This window comes from Globicephala melas, chromosome 7 (genome assembly GCF_963455315.2).
Source record: "Globicephala melas chromosome 7, mGloMel1.2, whole genome shotgun sequence".
Taxonomy (NCBI): Eukaryota; Metazoa; Chordata; class Mammalia; order Artiodactyla; family Delphinidae; genus Globicephala; species Globicephala melas.
Genome location: NC_083320.1, coordinates 70,887,569 through 70,895,741, shown reverse-complemented (window position 1 = coordinate 70,895,741; position 8,173 = coordinate 70,887,569). Strand labels below are relative to the sequence as shown.

The following is an 8,173-nucleotide window of genomic DNA, read 5'->3' as shown; positions in this document are numbered from 1 at the left end:
CAACTGAAAAAAAAGTTCAAAAGAAAGCAGTTATTTATTGCCTAATTATTCTCAAGGAGTTTAAGTACTGAGTTGACTCTTAAAGGATAAATAGGAGTCATCCAGGTGGAGGAGACCATCCTAGGAGCGACACAAGAAGGGGCAAAGGTGCAGAGTACAGAGGTCGGCAAGGAGCGGCGAGGTGGGAGGCCGCAGCCGCCGCTGCCGCAGGCAAGGTGCCGCGGGCAGCCGGGACTCCCGGCTTGGCTGTAACCCGGTCCGGGGCCAGGTGGGACCGCGAGGGCCCATGGCCGAGCCGGCTCCGTTACCTCTGACTTCTGAGGATGTGACCGTTTATTTCTCCGAGCAAGAATGGCGGGATCTAGAGCCATGGCAGAAGGAGCTTTACAAGCAAGTAATGAGAACCAATTATGAGATTCTTGTTTCTCTAGATGATGGACTTCCCAAACCAGAACTAATATCCTGGCTTGAACAGGGGAGAGAACGCTTCAGGATCTGGGGAGAATCACAGAAATCAGGAAACATAGTTTGCACCTCTGCTGATTTGCATTTGGATCCAGTTATTGAGGGACAACTGTTTGTGGGAAGCCAGCAAGCTGTGAAACCAGGAGAAGCCCACTGCCATTTCCAAGTAGATCCTCTTCAGAGCCAGCGTTCCTCTGAACCCTTATTAAAAGTGAAGGGAAAAAGTGAAGATGTTTCCTTCAGGCCTGACCAAGTCGTCGCCCTCCTGAATCCACAAAGACATGATACTCGGGCTCTAGTTCCAGTAGTCCACAGCTCCAGGGAACCCACCCAAAGAGACACAATCGTAAGTCCCAGGACTCTTGGTCCCCCCGGCTTCCAGGAAACCTCTGGGGAAGGCCTCCAGCACCCTTGCCCCGTCTGTGGGGAAGGCTTTTGGAAGAACCTCTCAGAGCAGCACCAGGGGAGCCAGAAGGACCCACCACACAGGGCCTGGAATCAGTTCCGCAAACAAACCGACGCACAACAGCCGCTGAGCATCCCTCGGGGCCAGAAGCACTTCCGCTGTCCAGAATGTGGGCGGGGCTTCCGCCGGAAGTCGTGTTTGCTTAGACCCCTGGCAGTCCACCCCGAGGAGAGCCAGTTGCTGGGCAGCGAGTGTACGCCCACCACCTGCTCTCCGGGCAGAGGCCTTCCCAGTGCCCCGGCTGCGACGGGAGAGGCCCGGCTCCAGGAGAGAGGGTGCCGGGGCCGCCTCCGAGCAGGCTGAGCTCCCGCGCTTGGGAGAGAAGCCGGGCCTGAGCCCGGCTGGCGAGGAACGCCCGGAGGCTCTCGAGCCCGGCCCCGGCGCGGAGAGGCCGGCCTCCTGCGGCCCGTGCGGCCGGCGCTCCTCCCCGCAGTGCGGGCTTCCAGACCACACCCACGTGCACAGCGCAGAGCGGCCCTTCCGGTGCGCCGAGTGCGGCTGGGCCTCCCGCCAGCACGGGCGGCTGCGGCTCCACCGGCGGCTGCACTCAGACGAGCAGCCTTGGCTTCCGGCTGAGGAGGCACGGCGGCGAGAGGCTGCTCTCCTGCGGCGAGTGCGGCCGCGGCTTCGCCCACCCGTGCAAGCTGCGCGAGCACCTGCGGGTGCACAGCGGAGAGCGGCCCTTCGGCTGCCCTGAGTGCGGCAAGAGCTTCCACTTGAAGGGCATCCTGAAGGCGCAGGAGCGCACGCACAGCCGCGAGCGGCCCTTCCAGTGCGCGGAGTGCGGCAAGGGCTTCACACGGCCGTCCAAACTGGCCGAGCACTTCCGCGTGCACAGCGGCGAGCGGCCCTTCGGCTGCCCCGACTGCGGCCGCTGCTTCCGTCTCAAGGGGCAGCTGCGGAGCCACCAGCGCCTGCACACGGGGGAGAGGCCGTTCCCGTGCCCCGACTGCGGCAAGAGCTACTGCGTGAAGGCCGACATGAAGGCGCACCGGCTGCTGCACGGCGGCCGGATGCCCTTCTCCTGCGAGTGTGGCAAAGGCTTCGCCAAGGAGTCCAAGCTCGTGGAGCACATCAGGACGCACACAGGCGAGAAGCCCTTTCAGTGTTCCCAGTGCGACAAGAGCTTCCGCTTGAAGGCGCAGCTGCTCAGCCACCAGGGCCTGCACACCGGTGAGAGGCCTTTCCGCTACCCCGAGTGCGATAAAAACTTCCGGGAAAGGGGCCACATGCTTCGGCACCAGCGCATCCACAGGCCCGGCAGGCCGTTCGCTTGTGCAGACTGCGGCAAGGCCTTCATTTATAAGTCGAAATTGGCCGAACACATCAGAGTGCACACGAAGTCCTGTCGTGCCCCCAGTGAGCCTGACGTTAAGCAAAGGCTCAGCCAACTGTTTGCGATGATTGAGGCCGACTGGATTTGAGGCCGAGTTCGGCGCCCAAAGCGGTCAGCAGAGTCGGTATTGCCAGGGAGTCCACAGCCAGCGCAGCCAAACCCAAAATCTGGTAAGACAGATGGAAGGAACAGGGGCCCTTTTTTGAGCAAGAATGTGATACAGGTTAGGCATGTGAGAAACCACAAAGATTCTCATTTAAAACATCACCAGCTGTGTTTTCTATCCATTGATAGAAAACAGTGGATAGAAACAATAGATAGGTTTGTTCTTCCCACCGTATTAACGGGTGATTTTCCCCAAAGTGCTAATAAGCTAACTCTGAAATCCCAGCTTGAATTTAGACAGCAGGAAATCCCTCCAGTACTGTTCTCAAAGCTAAAAGGATGGGGTGACTGTTAAATGTCAACTCTTCTTTTTTTCATAGTATGATGATAAGCAGGGGGTTTAACCCAGCGACTTTTGTTGCAGGCCTGATATGATAGGATTTGGTTTTGACTTATTTGAAGCTAATAGCAACAAAATGAGTTCTCCGACTCATGGTTTGTCTATGTGAATGCTGAAGTTTCACAGCAGGTTTCATAGTGATTATGCATGGTTACCCTTAAGGAAAAGCTGATAATTCAAGCAAAATTTGATTAATCTGGGTTGAAAAAAATAAAACCAAAGGTGCTAAGTTGAAAAAAAAAAAAAGGTGCAGAGTACAGAACGCTTCTGAGATTTTTTTTGTTTTGGTTTTTTCTTTTTTGTGGTACGCGGGCCTCTCACTGTTGTGGCCTCTCCCGTTGCGGAGCACAGGCTCCGGACGCGCAGGCTCAGAGGCCACGGCTCACGGGCCCAGCCGCTCCGCGGCATGTGGGATCTTCCCGGACCAGGGCAGGAACTCGTGTCCCCTGCATCAGCAGGCGGACTCTCAACCACTGCGACACCAGGGAAGCCCCGCTTCTGAGATTTTAAAGTTCAAGATGGGGTGTGGCTGGAGGTGAGGTCCCAAAGCCAGTGGAAATGAGGTCCTTGGGGAGCCAGGCATTTTAGACTTGGGCTGTGGAAGAACTTCAAGCTGGGGAATGAAATTTCAAGAACAGGAGGCCTGTCAACAGTGACAAATGCAGCCAAGAGTTCATTCAGATCAGAATTGAGAGTTCTCTGACTTGGGAATCGGAGGTCCCTGTCCAGCCGGGATGGGAATGGTGCAGTGGAGAGCTGGCAGCAGAGCCCAGATTGCGGTAGGATGAGGTGGGACTGGAGGCAGGGAAGTGGAGACATCAGTCTGGCCGCTGCTGCAGGGAGGCCCAGTTGGAGGAAAAGAGACATGAGACGGTTTAGATCGGTAAATTCACTCTTTCTCCATGACCACAAAAGGCTGTAGCTCTTTCTATTCTCAAAAACTCAAAGGCATTTATTGCAGAGACTTCAGAATTAACTCATGGGTAACGAGATGGTTCAACTTGGTAAGAAAGTAACCCCGCGTTTTGTGATGCTGGACTAGATTCGCTTGCGAGGCGCTGGAAAAACATCTGGGGAAATCAGGGGGCTGCTGCATTGGAGTTTCTGCAAAATGTTGGATTTGGGGCCTCAGAGATGGCAAGTCAGTGCAGGCACCTTAGAAACATCTCTGTTTCTTTAATTTAATACACACCAAATTTGGTGGCTGAGAGCTTGTGAGAGACCAGCGTGTTTACCAGGCCCTTGGGGGACAGCTTTGCGAGAGTGATGTCAATCAACGGAGTTCCTTTTATCTTCTTTATCTGTTCCACTCAAACTGTCTAATATTCGTTTTCCTACCTAGGTCCCTTTCTAAGTTGCTCTTTTCTTCTTCCTTTCTTTCTCCTCTTTCTGCCATCCTTCCATGTCTCTTTTTATGTCCTTTTTGGGTTTTCCACTTCCACACCATTCCTGTTCTTCAACTTTCTGTTTCAAAACTTTGACCGCATTCCATCTGACAGTGGGAGGAAAGCAGACTTCTTGGGGCATATTTACGGCATCACAAAAGGCCCCCTTCCTCTGGAGAGCACTCACCCTCTTATGGCAGAATAACCCTGTCCCCTGACAAAAGGTTTCATCTCCCTCTGGGCAGGGTAGGAGGAGAATTAACCTCCTCGCCATCCCAGACTCCCACGCAGACTGAGGTGTGAGAGCCTAAGCAGGAGAGTAAGTCTGAGGCATCTGTCCTGCTGAGGGGGTGTCAGAGATGGGAGGCTGGTGACAGACAGGGGATTTGATCGAATGAGTACAAGGATCAAGGATGTCGGGAGCCAGGTTCCTTGGTGTCAGCAAAGAGAATTACAAATAAGGGAAAATGAATGCTGTCGTGTTGGAAAGGACTTGGAGGTATGGATGCGGATGTATGTTTTTCAATATGTATAGATCATGGAGAAAATACAGATGTAAGTGTGTGTGTTGCACGCCTATACCCACACACACACTCCTTATCCCTATTTACTGATGGGGCTGGAGAACAGTGACATGTCAGTAGCAATGAGTATATCTAGTGCCCAAACCTTACCTTCTAAACACCGTTCTCTGCTAAAAGGAACCAGGACTCTTTGGAGAAATGGCTGAATCTAGGACTGGAACAGGGAAAGTACAAGGCAAGCTTGGCACATCTGGCGGGGCCAGCAAGCAGGGAGGTTCTTGAAGAATAATGGGGATACGCCTTTAAAAACACAAAAGGTGGCTTGCAGGAGTTCCCACAGGCCAAGTTAGGGACAATTTGAGCATCAAAACAAATACCGATTACGGATTCACATCCATTGAACAGAAAGGACACCCTGAGTCCATACTCATAGAAATAAGTAAATGAATAAATTCGAGTTTGAGGAAGTTGAGCACGTTTTCATGGTTCCAAAACATCTCCCCACAAACTACTTAATATCTGCAAAGTGGGAAAGAGTAACTTTACAGGGGAGACGCCTGGCAGACACCACCTTAATTAAGTGATCAAAGGGAATATCATTGATAATGAGACAAATTGAAATCACGCACCTCCCGACGGGACGCAGCGAGGAGAACACAGCTCTTCTTTGGTGATATTCCTGCAAAAGGTGCAGAATCACACAGAAGCATCAAACAAACCAGTCTGAGGACACTCTGCAAAATAACTGGCCTGGAATCTTCAATTGTGTCCAAATCACAAAAGTCAACTAAAGACCGAGGAGATATTTTAGACTGAAGGAGACCAAAGGAACACGACGACTAAAGGCAATGCATGAGTTTTGAACTGGATCTTTTTACTCCAAAGGCGTTACTGGAATAATCAGTGATGTTTCAGCGTGCCTTTCCTTATTTTGATGGTTGTATTGTGGTCATATGGGAGAATGTCCTTGTTTGTAGAGGGTCATGGAGCTTTGGGTTGATAATTTGCTCTCAGATATATCAGGATAAAAGTTTTTTTTTTTTTTTTTGTACCGTACTTGCAATTTTTGTGTTTCAAAACTTTTTAAAAAATTAAGAAATAAATTCAAAGGCACAACCACTTCGGGGGAAAAGCGAAAGATGTTATAAAGTAAACACAAGCTTTCCATTGAGAAAACATGAGAAATTTTGTGTTCATGGTGGGCCACACAGAGCTGTGCTTCGACATCCCTGGAGTTCCCTACGCTTTCTCCTCACCTCTCAAGGGTCCTTTGATGAAAAAATAGAGAAGCATTATTAATTTTGAGAGTCTCTGGAAAGCTGCAGTATTAGGTAATGGGAAGTGCCATGATTCTGCTTCCCAGCTCACAGGTCTTGCCACTGAGGAGCAAGTGTCTGACCAAACGAGCCAGCCCAAACACTTGCCCCCGAGCTGCTGCTTCCAGTGGAATGGAAGAAATAGGACAGGGCCTTAGGCATCACTGGGAGTGCTCAGTAAGCCGCAGGATGACTTGGGCCTGGCACCTCGTTTTCCTTTGAGGATCTGAATGTGGAAGTGGAAGGAGCACCTAGAATGTTTGTGCCGTTGCAAAACAGACTTTTGTCCTTCAGAAGTAGAGCAGTAGGCTTGGTGAGAGGGATGAAGTATACCGCCCAAGAACATTTGAGAAGAGGCGTAACTGAAAACGTCTGTTACGAGTCTACAGCATTCCAGAGTAACTTTCATGGAGTGGTGATTTGGGATGCTGTCCTTGACTTTCATTCAGAGGCCCTACCTGAAACCACCTTGGGAAAGTGTGATTGTATTGGCAGAGAAAGGTGGCGGAAGACACTGTCCAGTGCTGCCTGCAGGAGTTCCTATCGAAATCTAGTAAATACTATCTTTTCCCAGAGGATCTGGTAGTCTTTGCTCCCTTTGAAAATAAAAGCTATAGATGTATGTATCTTTCTCCCTTTTCACCTTGGATGCCAGGAAACTCAAAATCATTGAGGTTCAAGTATAGGGATGATGGAGGCCTTCTGGCTTGCAGAGCTACATTCTGTGCTCTCTTTATCTCTTTTCACTGTTAACTTCTCAAGCCCTGATTTTTACATTTATCTTACTGTGTTTCTGGTAAGTTGCTTCAAACCTTTGTAAAAATAAAGGTTTGTAAAACAAACAGAGACAGACGAATCGCTAGGAGAGTGAAAGCTGAGGGAAATAATATACGTATTATTCCTGCACATGTCAAAGCAATGTGTAACAAAGTGGACATGATGAGATTGCTGGCTAGACTTCTGTGAAGAAAGTAATAAACATGAGTTCTCAAGACTATAGTGGAGGTTGCGGGAGAGGCAGTCAGAAAACTACACAGGTGTTTGCAAATCCACAATCTGGTGTGTGCAGATCATCTGACCAAGGTAGGTTAAAGAAGATGACATTATTAAGAAAACGTATCCTACACCCTGATTATTTACAACAAAACAAAACAAGATGACACTTTCTTGTTACACATCCCAATATTTTCAGAGCAGGAGTGACGAAAGAAGTCAACTCTTTGGACATCTGCTCCAAGTCTCTGGCAAGGACAGAGCTACCAAAGACTTCATTTGTCTGCCCAACAATTTCATCTGTCAGGAGACAGAGGAACTAGTGAGGAAATGGCTGCTTTGGAGTAAATTCTGATCAGTAAGAAAGGAACTAACTGGTTGGTAATGTGAAAATGACAAGAACCTCAGGAGAGTGTTTATGCCGTCTGGGCCCCTCACAGCACTCCCAAAGCTCTTTATTTAGATCACACTTTTGTTACTTCTCCTTGAACTATTGTCATTTATACACCGTCTCCTCACAAGAATGTTCCTTGAGGACTGGGACCACATCATGTCCTCTTTGTGTCTTCTGATGTCTGGTGCAGTATCTTTTAAATGGAAAAAAAAATTAATTGAATGGGCTGAACTGGAATATAATGAACATAGCAACTCGCATAATTTTAGGATGATCTGACAACATTCTTTTAAAACTTTTTTTTCCTGATTATAAAATGTCTTCATTGTAGACAACTAGAAAAATTTGGAAAAGTATAACTGAGAAAATACAAACGTTCCATAACCCTTTCACACACAGCTAAGCACTTTGAAGTACCTCATCTTTTTTTTTTTTTTTTAAGATGTTGGGGGTAGGAGTTTATTAATTAATTTATTTTTGCTGTGTTGCGTCTTCGTTTCTGTGCAAGGGCTTTCTCTAGTTGTGGCAAGCAGGGGCCACTCTTCATCGCGGTGCGCGGGCCTCTCACTATCGCGGCCTTTGTTGTTGTGGAGCACAGGCTCCAGACGCGCAGGCTCAGTAGTTGTGGCTCACGAGCCTAGCTGCTCTGCAGCATGTGGGATCCTCCCAAACCAGGGCTCGAACCCGTATCCCCTGCATTAGCAGGCAGATTCTCAACCACTGCGCCACCAGGGAAGTCCCATCTTTTATACTTAAATACTGCTTCATAATTATAAGCATACTATATCT

General features: G+C 49.4%; 1 pseudogene; it reads left to right on the top strand.

Moving 5' to 3' along the window:
- The first annotated feature begins 286 nt into the window (after positions 1-286).
- On the top strand, positions 287-3,007 carry LOC115851104 (zinc finger protein 786 pseudogene; annotated as a pseudogene).
- The last annotated feature ends 5,166 nt before the right edge of the window (positions 3,008-8,173 follow it).